This window comes from Acinonyx jubatus, chromosome X (assembly GCF_027475565.1).
Source record: "Acinonyx jubatus isolate Ajub_Pintada_27869175 chromosome X, VMU_Ajub_asm_v1.0, whole genome shotgun sequence".
Lineage (NCBI taxonomy): Eukaryota > Metazoa > Chordata > Mammalia > Carnivora > Felidae > Acinonyx > Acinonyx jubatus.
In genome coordinates, this window is record NC_069389.1 from 67,477,304 (window position 1) to 67,499,509 (window position 22,206).

Below are 22,206 nucleotides of genomic sequence, written 5' to 3' on the forward strand. Positions count from 1 at the left end.
CAAAACCAAGAGTAGTATGCTTAACCAACTGAGCCATCCAGGCGCCCCTACCATAAGCTTATTCTTACTGTAAACTTATTCTTATTAGTTCTTTCTAACCTTTTTTAATTATCCACATAACTCCATCCTACCCTATTCTACATCTTCTCTAACACACTCCCAGCAAGAAGTTTTATTGGTAATTAAAATTTGCTTTAAAAAAGGGTAAAGCCATATTCATTTACTTAGACTAGATATTCTTTTAGTGTTTCATGAATAATATTTAAATAGTATATGTTAAGATTTGAGGGCAGTTTCAGGGCGCCTGGGTGACTCAGTAAGTTGAGCGTCCGACTTCAGCTCAAGTCATGTCACAGCTCGTGAGTTCAAGCCCCGCTTCAGGCTCTGAGCTGAGCCTGTTTCAGATTCTGTGCCTCCCTGTCTCTCTGCCCCTCCCCTGGCTCACACTGTTTCTCTCAAAAATAAACACACAAAAAATTTTTTTTTAAAGATTTGCTTCCAGTTTCACCTAGAGGCAAATAGATAAACTATCAGATTCTCTTGTCTTCCATTCTCAATTTTACTAGAAAAACACAGGGGAAAAATTAAACATCCTGCTCTTTTGGGATTAGAGAAAGAGTCCTCAAAGCACACAATCTAGTGGTAAGTATGTAACAGTAATAAGTACATACCTATATATAGTGTGGAAAAATATATGTATACATATTTAATTCATCAAATAGTGGAAGCATAAATTGATTTCCACAAATATTTTGAATAAGCTAAGAAACTGCTTAATAACATAAAAGCCTTACGGAGCACAACCCAAATCATAAAGCCACAGGTAAAGACCCTTCTTTCTTCTTCATTTGAAAGAAGAAACCAAAACCAAAACCAAAATATTTCCTATCCTGCCAAAATCTATCTTTGGATGTCAGTTTGAGGAACTCTGTATTAAGGTACCCAATTAATTCCATCAAATGTCTTTTAACTGTGATTTATGACTATAAAAGAGAGGTTTTGTTTTTATACCTGGTAGAAAGGCTTTGTGTATGAGTGAATGCATGCTTACTGTGGATTTTTGTTTCAAGATCATCACTTTATTTTTAAGATAAATTATTTCAAGATCAAAGAAAACCCTCAAATTTAAAAATTGCCATAAAACTTGCAGACCTCTGAAGACATTTCCTTGGACCCATAGGGGTCTGCAGACCTTAGTTTGAAAGACATTGTCCTATGTTAAGCCTGTGACATTAAGTTAGAAAACATATGTTACTGTCAAATTATAGGCGTATATATGTTTAAAGTATGGGATTAACATTGACCCATAATGTTTTTGTTGGCACTGCATTTCTCCTGCCTAGTTTTTTTTTCGTGTAGATATGAAACACAAAGGCAGAGATTATTACACAACTGTGTTTCTAAATATTTCATTACAATCATATTCCTTGGTGTTAATCAGCAAAGATCTGCACATATGAAATGTACTGTCCAGTGTTTGATCATGACCATACTCAGGAATTGTTATTTTACTGCTAATTAATCCAGGAAACCTGATAACAATTTGCAAAAATATTCTTAAAGCTACTTAAAGACTACAGCTTCATCTGTGAATTATGAGAACACGTATTACTACAATATACTTTGCAAAAATGAGAAATTAGGGCAAAACTGTATCAAAATAACCATTCCCTCTTCATGTCATTATTCTCAAATTTTTCCAGTATATGAATGTGTCACGTCATATATTTTGACAATTTACTCATTTAAAACTCATTTTTTAAAAACTTTTTAATGTTTATTTATTTTTGAGACAGAGACAGAGCGTGAATAGGGGAGGAGAAGAAAGAGGGAGACACAGAATCCGAAACAGGCTCCAGGCTCTGAGCTGTCAGCAGAGCCCGATGCGGGACTGGAACCCACTAACTGTGAGATCATGACCTGAGCTGAAGTCAGACGCTCAACCGTCTGAGCCTCCCAGGCGCCCCTTAAACATAAGTTTTAAACCAATTTCAAAAGGGTCAAAAGAGTCAAAAGAACAAAGGTGTTTCTCAATGTCTTTATTACTTCTCTTTAAAATTTAAGGAAAGTACAAAAAAGTAAATTCAAAAAGAATGAAGGACCTAAATGTGAGACAGGAAACCATCAAAATCCTAGAGGAGAAAACAGGCAACAACCTCTATGACCTCAGCTGCAGCAATTTCTTACTAGGCATGGCTCCATAGGCAAGGGAAACAAAAGCAAAAAATAACTACTGGGACATCATCAAAATAAAAAGCTTCTGCACAGGGAAGGAAACAATCCACAAAACTAAAAGGCAAGTGATGGAATGGAAGAAGATATTTGCAAATGACACATTGGATAAAAGGGTAGTATCCAACAATCTATTAAAAAAAACCTAAACTCAACACCAAAAAATCAAATAATCCAATGAAGAAATGGGCAGAGGACATGAATAGACACTTTTCCAAATAAGACATCCAGATGGCTAACAGACATAAAAAAAAAGGCTCAACGTCATTCATTAGCAGGGAAATACAAATCAAAACCACAATGAGATACCAACTTACACCTGTCAGAATAGCTAAAACTAACAACTCAGGAAACAACAGATGTTGGCAAGAATGTAGAGAAAGAGGAACCCTTTTTCACTGTTGGTGGGAATGGAAACTCATGCAGCCACTCTGGACAACAGTATGGAGGTTCCTTAAAAAGATAAAAATAGAATTACCTTACAACTCAGCAATTGCACTACTAGGTATTTACCCAAAGGATACAAAAATGCTGATTTGAAGGTGCACACACACCCCTATGCTTATAGCAGTGCTATGAACAATAGCCAAATTATGGAAAGTGCCCAAATGTCTATCAACTGATGAATGGAAAAAGAAGAGGTGGTATATACCAGGGAATATTATTCAGCCATCAAAATGAATGAAATTTGGTGTGCTTGGGTGGCTCAGTTGGTTAAGCGTCCAACTTCAGACCAGGTCATGATATCGTGGTTCGTGAAGTTGAGCCCCACATTAGGCTCTGTGCTGACAGCTCAGAGCCTGGAGCCTACTTGGGATTCTGTGTTTCCCTCTCTCTCTGCCCCTCCCCCAGGCTCTCTCTCTCTCTCAAAAAAAAATAAATATTAAATTTTCGTTTTAAATATTAGAAAAAATGAAATCTTGCCATTTGCAACAACGTGGATGGAACTAAAGGTATTATGCTAAGCGAAATAAGTCAGAGAAAGGCAAATATATGATTTCACTCATGTGCAATTTAAGAAACAAAACAGATGAACACAGGGGAAGGAAAGTAAAAATACAATAAGATAAAAACATGAAGGCAAATCATAAAAGACCCTTAAATATAGAGAACAAACAGGGTTGACAGAGGGGAGGTGGCTAGGGGCTGGGGGCTGGGGGCTGGGCATTAAAAGAGGGCACTTGATCAGAAAAAAAAATTGAAGGAAGTGGGCAATGAATAGCATAGGTGGTAGTTATTAAGATACTGATCCCAAAGAAAAGTTTACCAGTTTGATGGCTTTGCCTGCACTTAATACTTTTTATTTATGTATGGATGTAATAACTTCCTAAAATTTAATTAATAAATAAAATCATGGATTTTAAGTTAGAAATGCTGTTAGATAGTATGAATACTATGCCCTCTTTTCACAGTTGAATAAACGGAAGGTCATAAAGTCATCTATTTCAGAGGTTGCTTTATGAAAATTGTCTAATGTATATCATAAGTTCTTCAATGTCTAATTCACCTCATCCAACATCTAGCACATTATAGAATACAAGCTTACTAAATAAATGCTTTTGAGGATGATGATACTTAGATATCAACTGAAGGACAATCTTGACTTTTCTAGGTCTACTGTAATTGTATGGCATAAACAGAAATTTATTATCTCACAATTATGAAGTCTAGAAGTATGAAATCAAAGTATTGGGAGAGTTTTTCTCTCTGAGGGCAGTGAGGGAAGGCTCTGTTCTCTCCTCGTTTATACATGGACATCTTCATGTTCATATGTCATTCTCTCTCTATGCATACCAGTATCCAGACTTCCCCTTTTATAAAGACACCAGTTACATCTGGTTAAGGGCCTACTTTACTAATCTTAATTTAACTAATTATATCTGTAATGACCCTATTTCAAAATAAATCTATATTCTGAGATACGGAGGGTAGGGGGTAGAACTTCAATGAATTTTTGGGGGTAGGAGACACAGTTCAAACCATACACTAATTGCTTATTCCCATTACAAGATTAGAAGCTGACTTTCCTTATCAGCCGAAAAGGCCATCAATTCCTGTGTCCCTCACACACACCCAGTGATATCTACATCTTCATGCATGAAACCTAAGAATATGTTAAATTCCAACGCAAAAGTAAATTAAGGTTACAGAAAGAATTAAGATTTATAATCAGCTGACCTTAAAATAAAGACATTATTTTAGATTATCTGAGTGGGCCAGATATAATCACAAGGATCCTTAAATGTGGAAGATGGAGTCAGAAGAGTGCCAGAGTGATGCGATATGAGAAAGATTTGATTGGCCATTGCTAGCTTTGAAGATGGATGCAGCAACAAGCCAAAGAGGGTAGCCTCTAGAAGCTAAAAAAGGTAATAAAGTAAATTATTTCCTAGAGCCTTTAGGGGAGAAAATCCCTGTTGACACGTTGATTTTAACTCAATGATACCTATTTCAGACTTCAAACCACCAGAACATAATGCATGTGTTATTGTAAGCCTCTATGTTTGTGGTGATTTGTTACAGTAGCAAATGGAAAACTAAGTATAGTTTCTTTTGAAGATATTAGTGACAGTGACCCCAATACGTTCATACTCTTTTGTAACACTCTGTTGACAATTAGGAAAAATATCATTTCAACAGTAAGGCCATTACTACCATCAAAATAATTGGATTCACTCAGGCTCAACAATTTTACCCATCACACAAGAGTAGCTATTCTCCCAATGAGATAGACTCCAAAATGGAGCAAAGCTGATGTATATTAGACAAGTAAGACTTTGATTACATATTTCTTTACACATGTGAAAACTGTATAAAAGAAATTAAGGTATTTTTCTGATTATCAGCTCTTAAAAGTCTAAGTTGCACAGAAAGTCATATTTCACTTTATATCAGTGCTTCTCAGAGTTTAATGTGCATATGAGTCACTTGGAGATATTAAAATGCAGAATCTGATTCAGTAGGTCTTGGTTGAGGACATAGATTCTGCAATTTCTAAGAAGTTCCCAGGTGATGCTCATGCTTGTACTCCATGTAACACACTTTGAGGAGCAAAAATTTAATAGATATAGATGCATTCAACCCTACAAGAAAAGTACACTGGCTAAACATCACAATCAATAATGAGTTTTTAAAAGTGTCTCTTTACATTAAGCACTAGCAGTTGGGAAAAGAAGAAAAAACTGAAACTTACCTTTAGCATCTTTTATTTATTTTTGAGAGAGAGAGACAGGGAGAGACAGAGAGACAGACAGAGCATGAGAAGGGGAGGGGCACAGAGAGAGGAGATGCAGAATCTGAAGCAGGCTCCAGGTTCCGAGCTGCCAACACAGAGCCCAACACGGGGCTCAAACCCATGAATTGTGAAATCATGACTTGAGCCGAAGTCAGTCGCTTAACTGACTGAGCCACCCAGGTGCCCCAAAACTGACCTTGAGCATCTTTCAAACATTCATTGGTGATAAATTTAACCTATAGGTTCTAAATAAAATGTCTAACTATTTTAATAATTTACATACATATTCAAAAATAACTCCATGCTGTCTCAGGATAGCGGGGATAAGTCAAGGCTGAGTATTCTATGACTAATGTAATAGTCCCACTAATGTAGAATATGTTTTTTCTTCCATATTTCATAATGCCCTGGGTCTCTTTCAATTGTTCTATTGAGGAGATTTCAACACACCTGATGGGTCTATGGAAACGTAAAGCTATTTGGAGGATGGGTCTCAGATCATGACTTTCCTAAATGGCATAACTACTTCATCCATAAAACACACAATACATAGCCCAAGTCAACCAAGTAAGACAATATGTAAAGAAAGATATTAGTGTATAATGTATATAAACAATGTATATTAGTGTAACAAAACAAAACCCAAAGAAGACATGTTTTTGCCATTGCTTTGTACTTGACAATAGGAAAGAATAGTGTATGGGTCTATATGCCCTCAGCCTCTGAAGCCATTGGAGGCCAACACAATGATCCCTTTCTCTTAAGCCTTGGCCTTTCTATTAAAATTGTTTAGGGGCACCTGGGTGACTCAGTCGGGTAAATATCCAACTTTGGCCTAGGTCATGAGCTCAAAGTTCCCTAGTTCGAGTCCCATGTCAGGCTCTGTGCTGACAGCTCAGAGCCTGGAGCCTATTTCAGGTTCTGTGTCTCCTTCTCTCCCTGTCTCTCAATGCCCCTCTGCCACTCACGCTCTGTTTCTCTCAAAAATAAACATAAAAAAATTAAAATTATTTGTCTCCACTGACAGAAAAAGGAAAAATGTCATAGACCTAAAGACTCTGAAAGACAGTCTCTTTCTCAGAAAGAGAAATTAGGGGGAAATTACATACACACACATATATACATACATACAAACAATTTTTAAAAACAATAAATAAAGATGGGCCTCACTCTAGCTCTCTAGTCCATAACCTAGTAAAGAGTGACGCATCTACAATGGCATCTCCTTTAAAGCCCTGGATCTGCCACTTACTGCTTGCATGACCTTGGGCAAGTATCATGCACAAACTGTTGTGTACATGAGAAAATTGCCTACCTGAGACATGTTTGCATTTAAAAATCTTAAAATAAACTGCCACCAACTCCAAGGGAAAAACTGCTAAGAAAACGTTTTCCCAAATTTTTGTCACTCTGACAATACATTTTTTGAGTATACCTACACACAATATTACATTAGTTTTAGGTGTACGACTCAGTGATATGACAAGTTTACACATTATGCTATGTTCAAAAGTATAGCTACCATCTGTCCCATTCATAGTGATTACAATATTATTAACTGCATTCCTTATGTTCTGCTTTTTATTCCTTTGACTTAATCATTCCATAACTGAAGGCCTGTATCTCCCTCCCCCCTTTACCCATTTTGTCCAAATCTCCATCCCCCTCCATTTTAAAGCTTCTAAGGATCAACCCAATTCGAACATAACTCTAGTTATAAAACAATAGGAGACCAAGAAGGTAGGACAGCTTCTATTGTAGATTTCTTTATGGATGACAAACGTAAAGTATAACATTTAATTGATATAATATAATCTCATTTACTTAGTTGCCATGTACCTAGATATCCAATTAATCTAGGAAATCTTGCTACTAGTTGGTATATGGATGACTCCACTTCCGCAGACAGGTTTCAGTCTGTTGTCTTGAAATTTTACATACTAGAAAGGTCTCATAGTGTTAGTTACAGCTTCTGAATATGCTAACCTCTCCAGCTCCCTTCTTATGCAGAATATATCTCTCTAGAATTTTCACTCCTTACTTCCAAACCACTATGCCTAGATATAATGTACTCTATACAAGTATATTAAGACAGCACTAATTTCATGTTTAGCTAACTCTACTATAAAATTAAAATCAACAATTCAAGTATTTTTACTGTGTTTGGGGGTAACAATACACAATATATAATTCCTTCTGGAAGTACAATACAATTTTAAAAGCAGAACTAATTAAATATCTTTAAATATATATTTCATACAAAATTTAATGCCATATTTTTCAATCAAGACCAAGAAAGTATGTTTTAGTAAAATACCTAAAAAGAAATGTAGGTATACACCATTTGGTCAGGCTTAGAAATCAGCGACTTTATACAAGTAGTATGTTGTTCATGGAAAACATTATGATATAAAACACACACACACACAATTAAGCTGGGACTCCAGATATTCAGATTCTTGCTAAAGCTCTGCCAAAGATTCATTGCATATTACTTTGGTCAAGTATAGTTTGATGATTAAAAGTCAAAACAGGGGCTCCTGGGTGGCTCAGTTGGTTGAGCATCCGACTTCGGCTCAGGTCATGATCTCACAGTTCATGGGTTCAAGCCCTGTGATGGGCTCTGTTCTGACAGCTCAGAGGCTGGAGCCTGCTTCGGATTCTGGTGCTCCCTCTCTCTCTGCCTCTCCCCTGCTAGCACTCTGTGTCTCTCTCTCAAAAATAAACATTTTTTTAAAAAAGAGTCAAAACAGACCAATGTTTGAACTCTGTGACATTTTATAGTTGTGTGGCCCCAGGGAAGTCAACCACTTTAAGCCACTGTTTTCCCATTTGTAAAATGAGAAATAATACTAGAAACTATCTCATAGGGATGTCATGAGGTTTAAATATGATAACATATAAAGTTGTTAGCACAGTGCCTGGTATTAAGTGTTTAATAAATATTACCGTTTATTAATCCTGCTAAGGTACTACACTTCTCTATACTTCAGCTTCCTCATTTGTAAAATGGGGAGTTGGATCATCATTATAAAATCTCCTGCAGCTCAAACTAAAACTTAAATGACAACGTCCAATGCCATCCTTTCATTGAGATAGGAATTGTAAAATAAACCTTAAAACACAAATACCACACTTTTATTTTTTTATATGTTTTCTAAAATCGGCAGCATATGATGCAGAGGGGCACATGTACCTCCATGTTTATAGCAGCACTTTCAACAATATCCAAATTACTACAGAAAGACCCTAAATGTCAATCAATTGATGAATGGATAAAGAAGATGTGGTTTATATATACAACGGAATACTACTTGGAAATGAAAAAGAAATAAAGTCTTGCCATTTGCAGCAACGCAGATGGAACTGGAGGGTATGATGTTAAATGAAATAAGTCAGTCAGAGGAAGACAGATACCATACATTTTCACTCATATGTGGATCTTGAGAAACTTAACAGAAGAACATGGGGGAGGGGAAGGGGAAAAAAAGTTACAGACAGGGAGGGAGGCAAACCATAAGAGACTCTTAAATACAGAGAACAAACTGAGGGTTGATGGGGGGTTGGGGGAGAAGGGAAAGTGGATGATGGGCATTGAGGAAGGTACTTTTTGGAATGAGCACTGAGTATTGTATGGAAACCAATTTGACAATCAATTATATTTAAAAATAAAATAAAATGAATAAACATTAAAAAAAAATAATAATAATAATTGGCAGCATATTCCTAAGCATTACATTCTATCTAGAGTGTCCTACCTTTGAACAGTTTAGTCTATTGGTCTATATGTGAATATCTAGGTAAGTCTTATTAATTACTATGAAATGGTTGCAAGCTAAAACACTTTGAGGGAATTTACATAATATAGGTAATAAGAGAAAAAGTCAAGGACAAAGGATTTTCCCTTATAGTAAATAACATTCACAGTTCATTCATAATGATATATGACAAATATTTTTAAATTTATAGGTTATAATACCCTTCTAGAATGATTACTAACCACTTCTAGAATGATTATTATCCATGTTCTTAAGCCACATATGATATTGTTTGGCATGGTGCCTCAAAGTGAAGCAGCAGCCAAAGTGAAATCTGTGGAAATTCTCTATATTAAACAATGTCTATCAAATAAAACTCAGCTCCATGAAACAATGCACTTTGAAGCCGAAGGGGTAGGTAAGTGGCAAGTGATATGTTATATGATAACAATTATGATAGCCATCACAATGATTAGCTCTGATTTAACAGAGGTACAAATGAAAACTATTAGTGACAGTCAATGCAAATCAGCAACTGTATGATATATTGCAATAAAACACAGTAAATAACTAGTAGGTTTTAACAGAACATACATGATGTAATGTCATAAAAGAGAAGTACAGAAAATGGGAAATGTCTTAGTATTTTTCAAACTGAGAAACTTAGAGATAGAAACACTTCTGGGTTAATGTCCCCTTGGTCTTTTATGAAGACAGTATATATTTGGAGGCCACCCACTATATAGATATGTCCATATTGCCTTTTCTCTGACTCATGCTCAAGTTTATTCAGTCACTGGAGGGTCCCTTGCCTAAGCAATGATGAATAAATTTCCACATATATACAGTTTTCTCTATAATAATACTACTTTGTTACCCAAGAAATTGGGATACAAAGACAATATATGGTTATAGATACTTCCAATAATCATCCAGGTGCTGTAGGCAGAAGATAAAGAATTAGATGGCATGGTCCCAACCCTTAAGAGGGGGTTTAAAATCCACTTGAAAAGTTTAGTCCCACACACACACATGCACACAACACAAATAAGACAATAATACAGGCTATAAGAAAGTGACAAATATAAGAACTGATGTAGAAGTTCTAGAAAAGGTGAGCTTAATGATGGTTGGGTTACACTTGGAAGGCACTTATGGAGAGGTATAAATTGAGTTGAGTTTTCAAATTCGGTACGATCTGAATGGGCAGAAGAGAGGGCATCCTGGGTGAAGGGAATGGTGGTGAGCAAGGAGCAAAGCTCTGGAGATAGATTGTCCAAAGGACATTAAGAAGAATTATACACTGAAGAATTAAGTAAAATAAGACTCCTATGGTACAATAAAGCCAGATCATGAAGTTTTTGCAATACAAGTGGAGTTGGGCTTGAAACAATAAAAAAAAAAATAGAGCCAAGAATATTTTGGTGAAGAAAATGACTTGGTAAAAGAAGTGCTCACTGACCATTAGTCTGGCAGAATAAATTAGGGATTTGGAGCACAAGTGAAAGCTGGCTAGGAGGTTCCTGGAGTGACTGGATGGGTGGTGAAGATAGCTTATATTGTAGGATAAAGGAAGAATTATAATAGTGACCTTTGAAAAGAAAATTTCCCAGGACTTGACAACCCCTTAACTATAAAAAATAGACGGGAAAAATCAGGTTTCTCTATGAAACAGTCGAGAGTTAATAACACTACTGTAGAATTTTTCCACCAAGAACAAACAGGCAGGTTTTTCCTCACAATTGCTGAGTAATATTGCCCCTCCCAAAAAGGGAGAGTTAGAAAGGGTCTCTCAAACAGGATTTGACTTTGGTGGTTTTAGCAGAGAAACAGGAAGAAAGAAGAAAATCTTAGCACCAACCTGAAAGGGAGACCGAGGCTTTATAAGAAACCGTTTCAAGAAAGAAAGAAGAAAAAAGAAGACAAGAAAGTTATATTTCTTACTCTGACTCTCCACAATGGGTCTCACGCTGAGTCTCTCCAAAGAGTTTAAATTTCAAAATCATTGAATGGTACCTCAAATCAGAGTTAGCACTGAAGATTAAAAGTTGGATTCATTTGAATAATTAGTGGGTTTTTTTTTTCTTCCAAAGGTGTCTCATCTCAGTAATTTCTACTCCACAGATTCCTCTCCGACTTCTTTCAATTATTACAAACCTGGTATCTGTAGATTAAGAATCTGCTTTCTTAAATTCATCAGACCCATTTGGGGTGTGGGTATGCCCAATAAGCCAGATTTAAAATAACTGGCACACCCCTCTCCATCAATCAGCACTTGAAATATCACAGGGCCAACTCCCCAGCTCTTTCTATATTCAGCCCAGACAGAGCTCAGCGCCACCTCCTCCAGCGAAACCGAAAAGGCGCCTGCGCAAACTCTACGTCTATTCTTCTCGCCACGAACTCCCCCCTTCCCCTCCCCCACATGTTCTTAATGCGCAAGCGCAGCACTCAGTGAGTTTGAGTAGGGCTGTGAGAAATCGGCTGTCCAGTGAAATCTAGTAGTGGTAGAATTCATCCCCCGCCCCCGCCTCCTTTCTTCAGAGGCAAATGTGCCACTTCCTCCTACTCCGAAGGCAGAAGCGCATCCCCAACGTTGCCCTCTCTAGGAGCAAGATCCTTTGCACTCTGGCAATACCTGCTATATCCCTATCCTCAGCTCTTTTTTAACCTCACGCTGCCGCCAGCCTTTGCTTGGAAACTAGAGACAGTTGGCTCCCCAAAAGCCGCCGCAAATTTGTTGGCAGCCTCTGTAGGCCTCTGAACCTATAAGCTCCCTACTGGGCAAAGCATTAGCTCGGTGTCTTGCTCATCGTCTTTCACCCTTCACACCCACCCAGACTGGGTACTTACCTCGCAGCGTGGTGCGGTCACTGGAAGGATCGGAGGATCCCCAATCAGGCCAGTGCCTGGGCAGGCAGATTCAGCAAGATTTTTCCTGGGTCTTACAGCCTCCTCAGACAATGAAATCAGCGTGTCCGATCATCAATTCTCATCATGATTGTGACGTCACAAAAGACAGCGACCAATGGGAGCCCGAGATCAGCTCGGACAGTCCCAGGCCTCAGCCCAGAACCCAAGAGTGGGGAGGGGGGAGGAAAGATAGCTGCCTGCAGTGGGGCTGCCTCTTCCCTGCTATCAGCTGTGTCCAAGGCTAGGCCTTTCTGTATCTTTCCCTTCCTGAATAGCTGTGAACACCCAGCATCCCTGTGACTATAATAGTTAATATGCCACCATTTGAGCAGGTGCTGTCTGGTCTTCCAACTTCAGATTCGCTTTCAGCAGAATTGTTGCATGCCAAAATCAAATGATGACATACAGAAATAGTCTTTTGTGGTCAGTATTCAATTGGCATGCATATATTCAGTATTAGTAAAATCAAGAAGGTATTTATCAAGCTTTTGGAATTTGTCAATAAGAGCAAGTGTACTGTTTTATGTGACCGGTTGACTCTGGCAACTAAAACAAATTAAAATTATGACTTCTGTTCACCTAACATCAATCCTGTTCTGCCAGAAGTTAGTTGCATGGTCACAGCTACACCATTGCAAGAAAAATAAAAAACAACTCAAGCTATATGTTACACAGTTAACACCCCCCAAATTTTCTGGGTGCCATAAGAGATGTACAATTTACTGGACCTATGCTATTATAGAACTTATAACATCATTGAGAAGACAAGATTAGCACACATTAAACATTCACAACACTAAAATTAAGTACATTATTGGGTGCTCAATTATCAACTATGGACAAGATATACATCATTTGATGACTGGAAACAACAGCGAGGTGATGACAGTTGGGGGAGCATTTTATTTTGTACTTGAAACTTGAGATAGTTCTTGAATGGTGGATAAGAGAAAACTTTAAGCACTGTCTTAAAGGGGAAGGAATAGACAAAAATTAAACCCGTGATAAAATCAGCCTAGCAAATAGAGGGCATATATGAGGACTTGTGGGGAAATAGGATAGGAAATAGGATAAGTATTTGAAAATAGGCAGAGAATGTTGATTTTATTAAAAGCCACTAAAGATCCTAAGGCAGGGTACCTCAAACCTATACAATCTAGACAGCAGCTTCAATGATTTTTTAAAAGAAAATCAAATCATGCCCAGCTCCAGAATGTCCAATGGTTTACATTCACATATACTATAAAATGAAAATTTCTTACCATAGTCTGAAACTCCTAATTGATCTGGCCTTTGTCATCTTTCTGTCCTCACCTCCTGCCACCCTGCAATTAACGCACTTTCAAATCACACAGGCCTATCCGTTTCTCAAACAAATTAATCTCATGACCACATCAGAACCCTTGCACTATTGTTCCCTTTGATCTTTGCCTGACTTTACTCCCTTATTTGATTCATATCTCTGTTGTCATGTAACTTCATTATAAGTAATATCTAAAATTTTAAAGAAATTACACTGTAATGCTATTTCAAATTGTGATCTTCTCAACACTTCATCTATCTCCCTATACTCCCTTTCCTCTTTTATTTCTCTTCATAGCACTTACTATCTAACATGCTCTTTATTTTTAGTTATTGCAAATATGAGCTCCATGATGGCAGGATTTTTTTTTGTCTGTCTTATTTTTATATCCCTGGCTTCTAGAAGAGTCCTGGATACAAAGTAGACAAATCAGTAAGTTTTTGTTGAATGAATGACTGAAAGCAAATTTTTCAAGTAATTGGTCATCAATTTGCAGCTTGAATCAGATCAGGGATAGTCTGGAAAAAGAAAGATCAGTTAGACAGTTGTAGTGGTAATACAGCTTCTAGATGACTCAGTCCTAGATCAGGGTGTCAAGAGCAGTAATAAAGAGAAATTATTGAATTTCAAAGAAGGAATGATTAGGATGAAAATGGAGGATTCAGAGATAGACTACCTATGATAGAAAAACAAATTCATTAAGTACACACTGCATATGTTGAACTTAGGTGATTTGAGAGAAAAAGAAAGGAAGGTTCCCTACCCTTAAAGAATGTATAGTCCAACTGATAAGAGAAGACAAATATGAAACCAGAGTACAAACAGAGGTAATTAAATTTACCCAGTTTCTCAGTCTTCTTTTCCCTCCACACTCTATATCCAAGCCACTCATGAATCCTGTAGGTTTTACCTTCAAAATATGTCCAAAATCTAAGCACTCCTTACATCTTCCATTACTATTCCAACAGTCAAAGTCACTATTGTTTCTAGCTTGAACCACTGCAAAGTCATCTTATATGGTTTGCTATTGTCTACTACTACCTTTTTTAATACTTTCTCTTTTTTTTAACTTTTCAACATTTATTTAGTTTTGAGAGACAGAAGACACAGAGTGCAGTGGCGGAGGGGCAGGGAGAGAGAGAGGGAGACACAGAATCCTAAGCAGGCTCCAGGCTCTGAAATGTTAGCACAGAACCTGATGTGGGACTTGAACTCATGAACCACCAGATCATGACCTGAGCCGAAGCTGGACGCTTAACTGACTTAGCTACCGAGGCACAAGAACACTTTCTGTTAATAGCAGTCAAAATATTCTTTGTAAAGTTGAATAGGATCATATTATTTCCCAGCTTAAAATCCTCAAAATGCTTCCCAACACATTAACAATAAAATCACAAATCATTGTTAGGGTTTGTTTCCTAACACTTCTTTCTGCCCTGGATCATTATGCTACACTGGCATTTTTTTTCACCCTCTCTCCTTCTTTCTGGAAATCCTGTTGTCTTTTTGGAGACTTTTCACCTGCTATGCCTTCTTGGAAAACTCTTCTCCAAGATCTTCACATAGCATACTACTTCACTAAGGTTGCCAGCTAAAATTTACTTCCTCAGATGTGTCTTTATGGACTAATTTATTTAAAATAGCATCCCCGGGGCGCTTGGGTGGCTCAGTGGGTTAAGCGGCCAACTTCGGCTCAGATCATGATCTCACAGTCCGTGAGTTTGAGCGATGAGTCGGGCTCTGTGCTGACAGCTCAGGTCCTGGAGCCTGTTTCGGATTCTGTGTCTCCTTCTCTGACGCTCCCCCATTCATGCTCTGTCTCTCTCTGTCTCAAAAATAAACAAACGTTTAAAAAAATTAAAAAAATAAAATAAAATAGCATCCCCAAATCATACTATCTCCTCTATCTTCTGGTTGTGTTTATTCTTCTCAAATCACTATGGGAAATCACAATTTGCTTATTTATTTTGCTTTTCCATAATGGTAGAAATCTTATCTCTCTTATTTACTGTTATATTCCCAGTGCCTAGAACTGTTGGTGGTGTGAAACTCTGTTGAGTGAATGGCTGTGGAAAAGGATAGATGGTGTGGTATAAGCTAGAGTAATTGGTATTCAGAAATCAGAGATATTTCCAGTACCATGTCATAGGTATCCACACCTGTTCTTCATGCAATGTATCAATCAAAGCCATGTTTATTGAATTTGTGGTTGAAAACAATCTGGGAGGAATAATGAAAGCATAGATATTAAACAAGATTTCAATGATCTCAAAAAACTCAACATTCAAATGCAGCAAGATCAAATTTGGCAGGGTTTAACAGTTAAATCTTACTTTTAGATTTACAATAATTAACTGCACAAGTACAGGATGGGCAATAAACACTTAAAGTGGGAAAATTTTATTTAAAAATTGTATACATTTAGTATGAGCTGGTGTACCATAGGTGTTAAGCAAAATAATTGAGACTTAAACTACATTAAGAAAAAGTTAGATCTAAAGTAAGAATGTTAAGAGTCTTACAATCCTTGATCCTTATCAGATAAAATCTGCTCTATTCAGCCGATTGTTTCATTTAAAAAAAAAAAAAAAAACTTCACAAAAGGCTGCATCTAGAGAAGAGAAATCAGGAATGATGAGGCATCTTAAAAATATGTGATAAGAGGCAAAGCTCCAAGAAGTGAGGATGTTTAGTATAAAGAAGGGAAGATCTGAAGAAAATATAACTACATTTAAATATTTGAAAGACTACTAGGGCAAAGAATGATGGACTTACTTTGTGGTTCTCAAGAAGGCAAAACCAAAGCCAAAAAAGAGAACTGACAGGGAAGCAAGTTTCAGCTTTGTATTCAAGTTTTCAAAAATGATAGGGCTGCTTTATAAATTCAAAAGTCCTCAAATCATTGGAAATGTTCAAGCATAATGACAATCAATCAGGAATGAAGGCTTATCTTTAAGCCTTTCATTTGTTGAGTGACTGCTAAAATCCATTCCCACATGGACTTTACTAATCTTTGGATCATGTCAGATAGGAATTAGTCCAGAATATGCCTTGAGAGTAGAAGTGGGTTTGGTCTTTTAGGATTTGGTTTGGTGGAGCTGAATGGGAGACAAGTTCTAGGTTGGGGCACCACTAATAAAAGAAAAAGAATTCACTGCTATCCAATTATTCAGTAAGTGGAATCTAAATAAAACATTTTCACAGTGCATTTTGGGTCAGTGTGGGACTGCATACAACAAAGAAAGTGCTTTCAACTTTCATTTTCCTCTTTAAACTTTTTCCCATTAATAAGCAATTCATTTCCAGTTTATCTTAACCAAGGCAACCACTTGTTAACATATGTGAAACCTGCCTACATAAGTCCAAAACACAACTCTTAACAATATGGCTTGCTAGGATTAAAAAAAAGGTTTTAAAAAACTAACTTTTAAGCTACTGAAAATTAGGTTGATTTCCCTGGTCAAGTTGATTTTCATTAATCAGAAAGTCAATGCTTTGTAGATAATTGAGGCTGTTTACGTCTCTTTCATTTTTTTTGCTCTCCAAGTTTTAGGCATTTTGCCACTTACTAACATCTTCAAAGTTGCACAATAAAAATTAACAAGCAAATTAAAATTAAGTGTTGTCCTTTTAAATGTCCTTGATTCAAAGCATGAAGGAAATAATTTAAAATGAAAATGCAATGTTAAATGTATACGTTCTCAATAGATTTCAATTATCCATGACAACCTTGTTCTTAGTATTCTGACTAGTTAAACAGATGACAGTTGAAGAAATTTCCCTCGCTCTACTGTGGGCCAAGTCAGAGTAAAATCAAGAAGAAAAATACACTCTGCCACAAACTTTTGGTGGAAACCTCTTCAGAATTATTTGCATATTCTCCTCTGCTCTAATTATTCTTTATTTTTAAAATTGTTATTTAAATTCGAGTTAATTAACATACAATGAAATATTAGTTTCAGGTGTGCAATTTAGTGATTTAACCCTTACATACAACACCCAGTGCTCATCACAAGTGCACTCTCTAATCCCATCACCTATTTCACCCATCCCCCACCCACCTCCTCTCTGGTAACCATCAGTTTGTTCTCTATAGTTAAGAGTCTGTCTCTTGGTTTGCTTCTCGCTTTTTCCCTCCCATGATCATTTGTTTTGTTTCTTAAATTCCACATATGAGTGAAATCATATGGTACTTGTCTTTCTCTGGCTGGCTTAGTTCACTTAGCATAATATACTCTAGCTCCATCCATGTGGTTACAAATGGCAAAATTTTATTTTTTTATGGCTGAGGAATATTCCATTGTATGCATATACCACACCTTCTTTATCCATTCATCAGCAGGTGGACATTTGGGCTCTTTGTATAATTTGGCTATTTTTTATAATACCACTATAAACATTGGGGTACATGATCCCTTCAACTTAATATCCTTTGGGTAAATACCTAGTAATGATTCTGTAAATAACCTATGCAGAACACTATATTTCTACATTTCATTTTAGTTATTAAGGGAACTTATTTTATGGAAAATATATTTCATGAAACTAGTTCACTCTAATAAGTTTCAAAAATGAAACTGATTTTGGAGCTGCACTGTGATTTTTGAGATGCAAGGTTATTACTAATATTCTTGGTTTTTTTTCCTACTTAAACCAAGCATTTTTCCCTGGATCAATAGCGTCATCATCTGGAAATTTGTTAGAAATGCAGACCTGAGGGCCCCACCTACAGATCCAGAAATTCTGAGAGTAAGACTAGGCAACCACTGTTTCAATAAGCACTCCAGAGAATTCTTGTGTATGATAAAGATTGAGATCCAATGTATTAAGCTGTAAGTATAAAAGGGAATACTGGAGACAACTTCATTCCACAAACTTTCATTTAGTTGCTATTATGTACAGACATATGTAATTTACTAAAACATTATTTTTGTCCTCAAACTATTTATAGTCTAGTACAGAAGTCAAAGAATTAAAGAGAAAATGAAAAATAGTGAGATAGAGATGGAGTGGGGGCAGAGTTTGTAAGTGGATCCAGGAAAACTAAAGCTATGAATATAAGTGATTGTCTTTTGCATAGTGGAGTTCTATTTCTCACTTGTCAGCAGCTATATTTTTGATATGGCTCCATATATTTTTCCTTTCAGTCATGCTATTGTTGTCAGGATAAAGCAAGAGACCAGAGCCTTAGATTTTCTAATTTGACAGTTGTGCAATAGCAAACTGTTAAAAAAATTAAAGAAACATTTTCTATACGTCCAGGAAAAAATCCACTTCTAAATGCCTCCCTTGAGGGCATAATAAAATTGATTTTTGTGTCTCTAATTCATATTGAAATATATTTGTAGAAATTTACTAGATTTTAGGGGCCCTACATATTTACATTTATTGACTTCTGGAAGAGGCTTGAACCCTATTTATAGGAGAAAAAACATATACTACTTTTTCAAGGTTAAACTGTATTTCCTTTAAATTTTAAAGTTGTTCTCAACCACTTGGCTGATTGGGGGATCCTTTTGCTAATATGACATAACCATGAATCCTTTCTCCAGAAACATACACACACATTTCCTATAGATCATCATGAACTTGCTGGGGTGGCTATATCCTCAGAAATAACTCTTCTGCTATATCATTAAGATGATCCAAAAAAATAACTATTTGCTCATTAGAGTTCTAATAGTAGTCCCTATTAGTCAGTTATTTAGCACTATGAAGTATGTGCCATTCCAGAATGCCTCAAATCAGGATCCTATGCAAGTTTTCACCCCAATCCACACAAATATATCAACCAGGCACCTATAATTTGATCTGAAATCTCATCTGTCTTTAGAGGAACTAAAAGATCTGAGGAGTTAAAAGTACCAGTACTCTTCAGGTCAAATCAAGGGAGGTACATTGAAAATACCTTTATCCAAATAAGCAAAATGTATCTAAAGAAGCACCCAGGTACATGCTTCATATCTGCATTACCAAAGAAGATATCAAAACAAAAAATCTAATTATTCTAAATCAATATTGGGCTACAGGGAAGATTGGGAAAGGAAAGAAAAAGAAGAGTTCTTAAAAATTCAGAGTCATTTGACAACTTTTTGAAAAATCGTGCTGCACAAAAAGGGATTTAAGTGGCTATTTTTTAAGATAAATTAAATAAGAAAAAAATATCTAATTTGTTACATCATTTTGCCATCACTTTTTATGGATAAGGAAAATAAAGTAAAAGGAAGTAAAGAAAAAGAAAGTAGCCAAAGACCAAACAAGATAAACTAAGGCCAGGCCAGTTTGACTTATTTAAAAATCAAGAAAGTGAGCAGTCAGGAATCATGGCATATCAACGAACAGCAGCCATAGAAGCTTAAAGCACAAAGTATGTATAGGTAAAATGATAGATAGATATAGATAGATAGATAGATAGATATAGATTATAGATTTTAACCATCTTTTTTAATGCCTATTTATTTGAGAAAGAGAGTGGGCATGAGTGGGGGAAGGGAAGAGAGAGAGGCAGAGAATCTCAAGAAGGCTGCATCCTGAACAGAGCCTGACGTGGTATTTGATCGCACAAACCTGTGAGATCATACCCTAAACTAAAATCAAGACTTGGACACATAACCGACTGAGCCACCCAGGCTCTCCACCATCTTTCTTTTGTTTTTTGTTTTTTTTTTTAATTTTCTTTAAGTGTTTATTTAAATTCCAGTTAGTTAATATATAATGTGACATTAGTTTCAGGTGTACAACATAGTGATTCAACAATTCCATATATCACTCAGTGCTCATCATGAAACATGCACTCCTTAATCTCCATCACCCATTTCACCCGTACCCCCGCCCAACTCCCTTCCATTAACCATCAGTTTCTTCTCTATATTTAAGAATCTGTTTCTTGATTTGTCCCTCTCTCTTTTTTCCCTTTTCACATTTGTTTTATTTCTTAAATTCCACATATGAGTGAAATCATATGGTAGTTGTCTTTCACTGATTCATTTCACTTAGCATTATACTCTCTAGCTCCACCCAAGTCATTGCAGATGGCAAGATTTCATTATTTTTAATGGCTGAAAAAATATATATATTAATAATTATATATATTATAAAATATATATATTAAGATTCCATTAATATAGCAGTGCTCACAGGTACAGAGCACATAACAAACTTCTAAAACCCATAAGGGACAGAAAAGTAGCCAAAATGGTGAAACGGAAGAATTCTCCTCAAAAGACATTCCAAGAAGAAGTGACAGCCAAAAAATTGATCAATACAGTTACAAACAACATAACTGAACAAATTTAGAATAATAGTCATAAAGTTAATCACTGTGGTTGAAAAAAGGATAGAGGAGATCAGAGAATCTATTGCTACAAAGACCAAGGGACTAAAAAATAGTCATGATGAAATTTAAAAAAATGTTAAAAATGGGGTGCAAAATAAACATGGAGCCAACTACAGCATGGATTGAAGAGTCAGGGGAGATAATAGGTGATTTAGAAGATAAGATTAGGGAAAAAGAGGAAGCTGAGAAAAAAAGAGATAAAAAAAATCCAGGATCAGTAGGGGAGAATTACAGAACTAGGTGATTCAAACAAATGGAACAATATCAATATCATAGGAATTCCAGAAGAAAAAGAAGAGAGAGAAAGGGGCTGAAGGTGTACTTGAACAAATTATAGCTGAGAACTTTCCCAATCTGGGGAAGGAAACAGACATTGAAATCCAGGAGCCACAGAGAACTCCATTCAGACGTAACTTGAATTGATCATCTGCATGACATATCATAGTGAAACTGGCAACATAGAAGGATAAAGAGAGAATTCTGAAATCAGCTAGGGATAAACTGGCCTTAACATACAAAGGTAGACACATAAGGGTAATAGTAGTCTTATCTACTGAAACTTCGCAGGCCAGAAAGGAATGGCAGGAAATCTTCAATGTGATGAACAGAAAAAAAAATGCAGTCGAAAATCCTTTATCCAGCAAGCCTGTCATTCAGAATAGAAGGAGAGATAAAGGTTTTCCCAAACAAACAAAAACTGAAGGAATTCATCACCACTAAACCAGCCCTACAAGAGATCCTAAGGGGGATTCTGTGAGTGAAATGTTGCAAGGCCCACAAAGTACCAAAGACATCACTACAAGCATGAAACATACAGACATCACAATGACTCTAAACCCATATCTTTCAATAATAACACTGAATGTAAATGGACTTAATGCTCCAACCAAAAGACACAGGGTATCAGAATGGATAAAACAACAAGACCCATCTATTTGCTGTCTACAAGAGACTCATTTTAGGCCTGAGGACACCTTCAGATTGAAAGTGAAGGGATGGAGAACTATATGCTACTTGAAATTAAAAGAAAGCTGAGTAGCCATACTTATATCAGACAAACTAGACTTTAAATTAAAGGCTGAAACAAGAGATGAAGAAAGGCATTATATAATAATTACAGAGTCTATCCATCAGGAAGAGCTAACAATTATAAATGATTATGTGCCAATTATGGGAGCCCCCAAATATATAAAACAGTTAATCACAAACATAAGCTATCTTATTGGAAAGAATGTGGTAATTGCAGGGGACTTACAGCAATGGGTAGATCATCTAGACAGAGAATCAGTAAAGGAACAATGGCCCTGAATGATACATTGGACCAGTTGGGCTTGACAGGTATATTTAAAACTCTACATCCCGAAGCAGCAGAGTATACTTTCTTCTCGAGTGCACATGGAACATTCTCTAAGATAGATCACATACTGGG

The 22,206-nt window shown here is 36.4% G+C and overlaps 1 protein-coding gene across 2 annotated transcripts in view; it reads right to left on the reverse strand.

Annotated features, from left to right (window-relative positions):
• HDX (highly divergent homeobox) overlaps positions 1-12,216 on the reverse strand; it is a 179,529-nt gene extending 167,313 nt beyond the window's left edge. For both annotated transcript variants that reach the window (XM_015079368.3, XM_027053747.2), the window contains exon 1: positions 12,079-12,216. The gene's annotated coding sequence lies outside the window, so the exon portion shown is untranslated. The remainder of the gene's footprint in view (positions 1-12,078) is intronic.
• Positions 12,217-22,206: the final 9,990 nt, after the last annotated feature.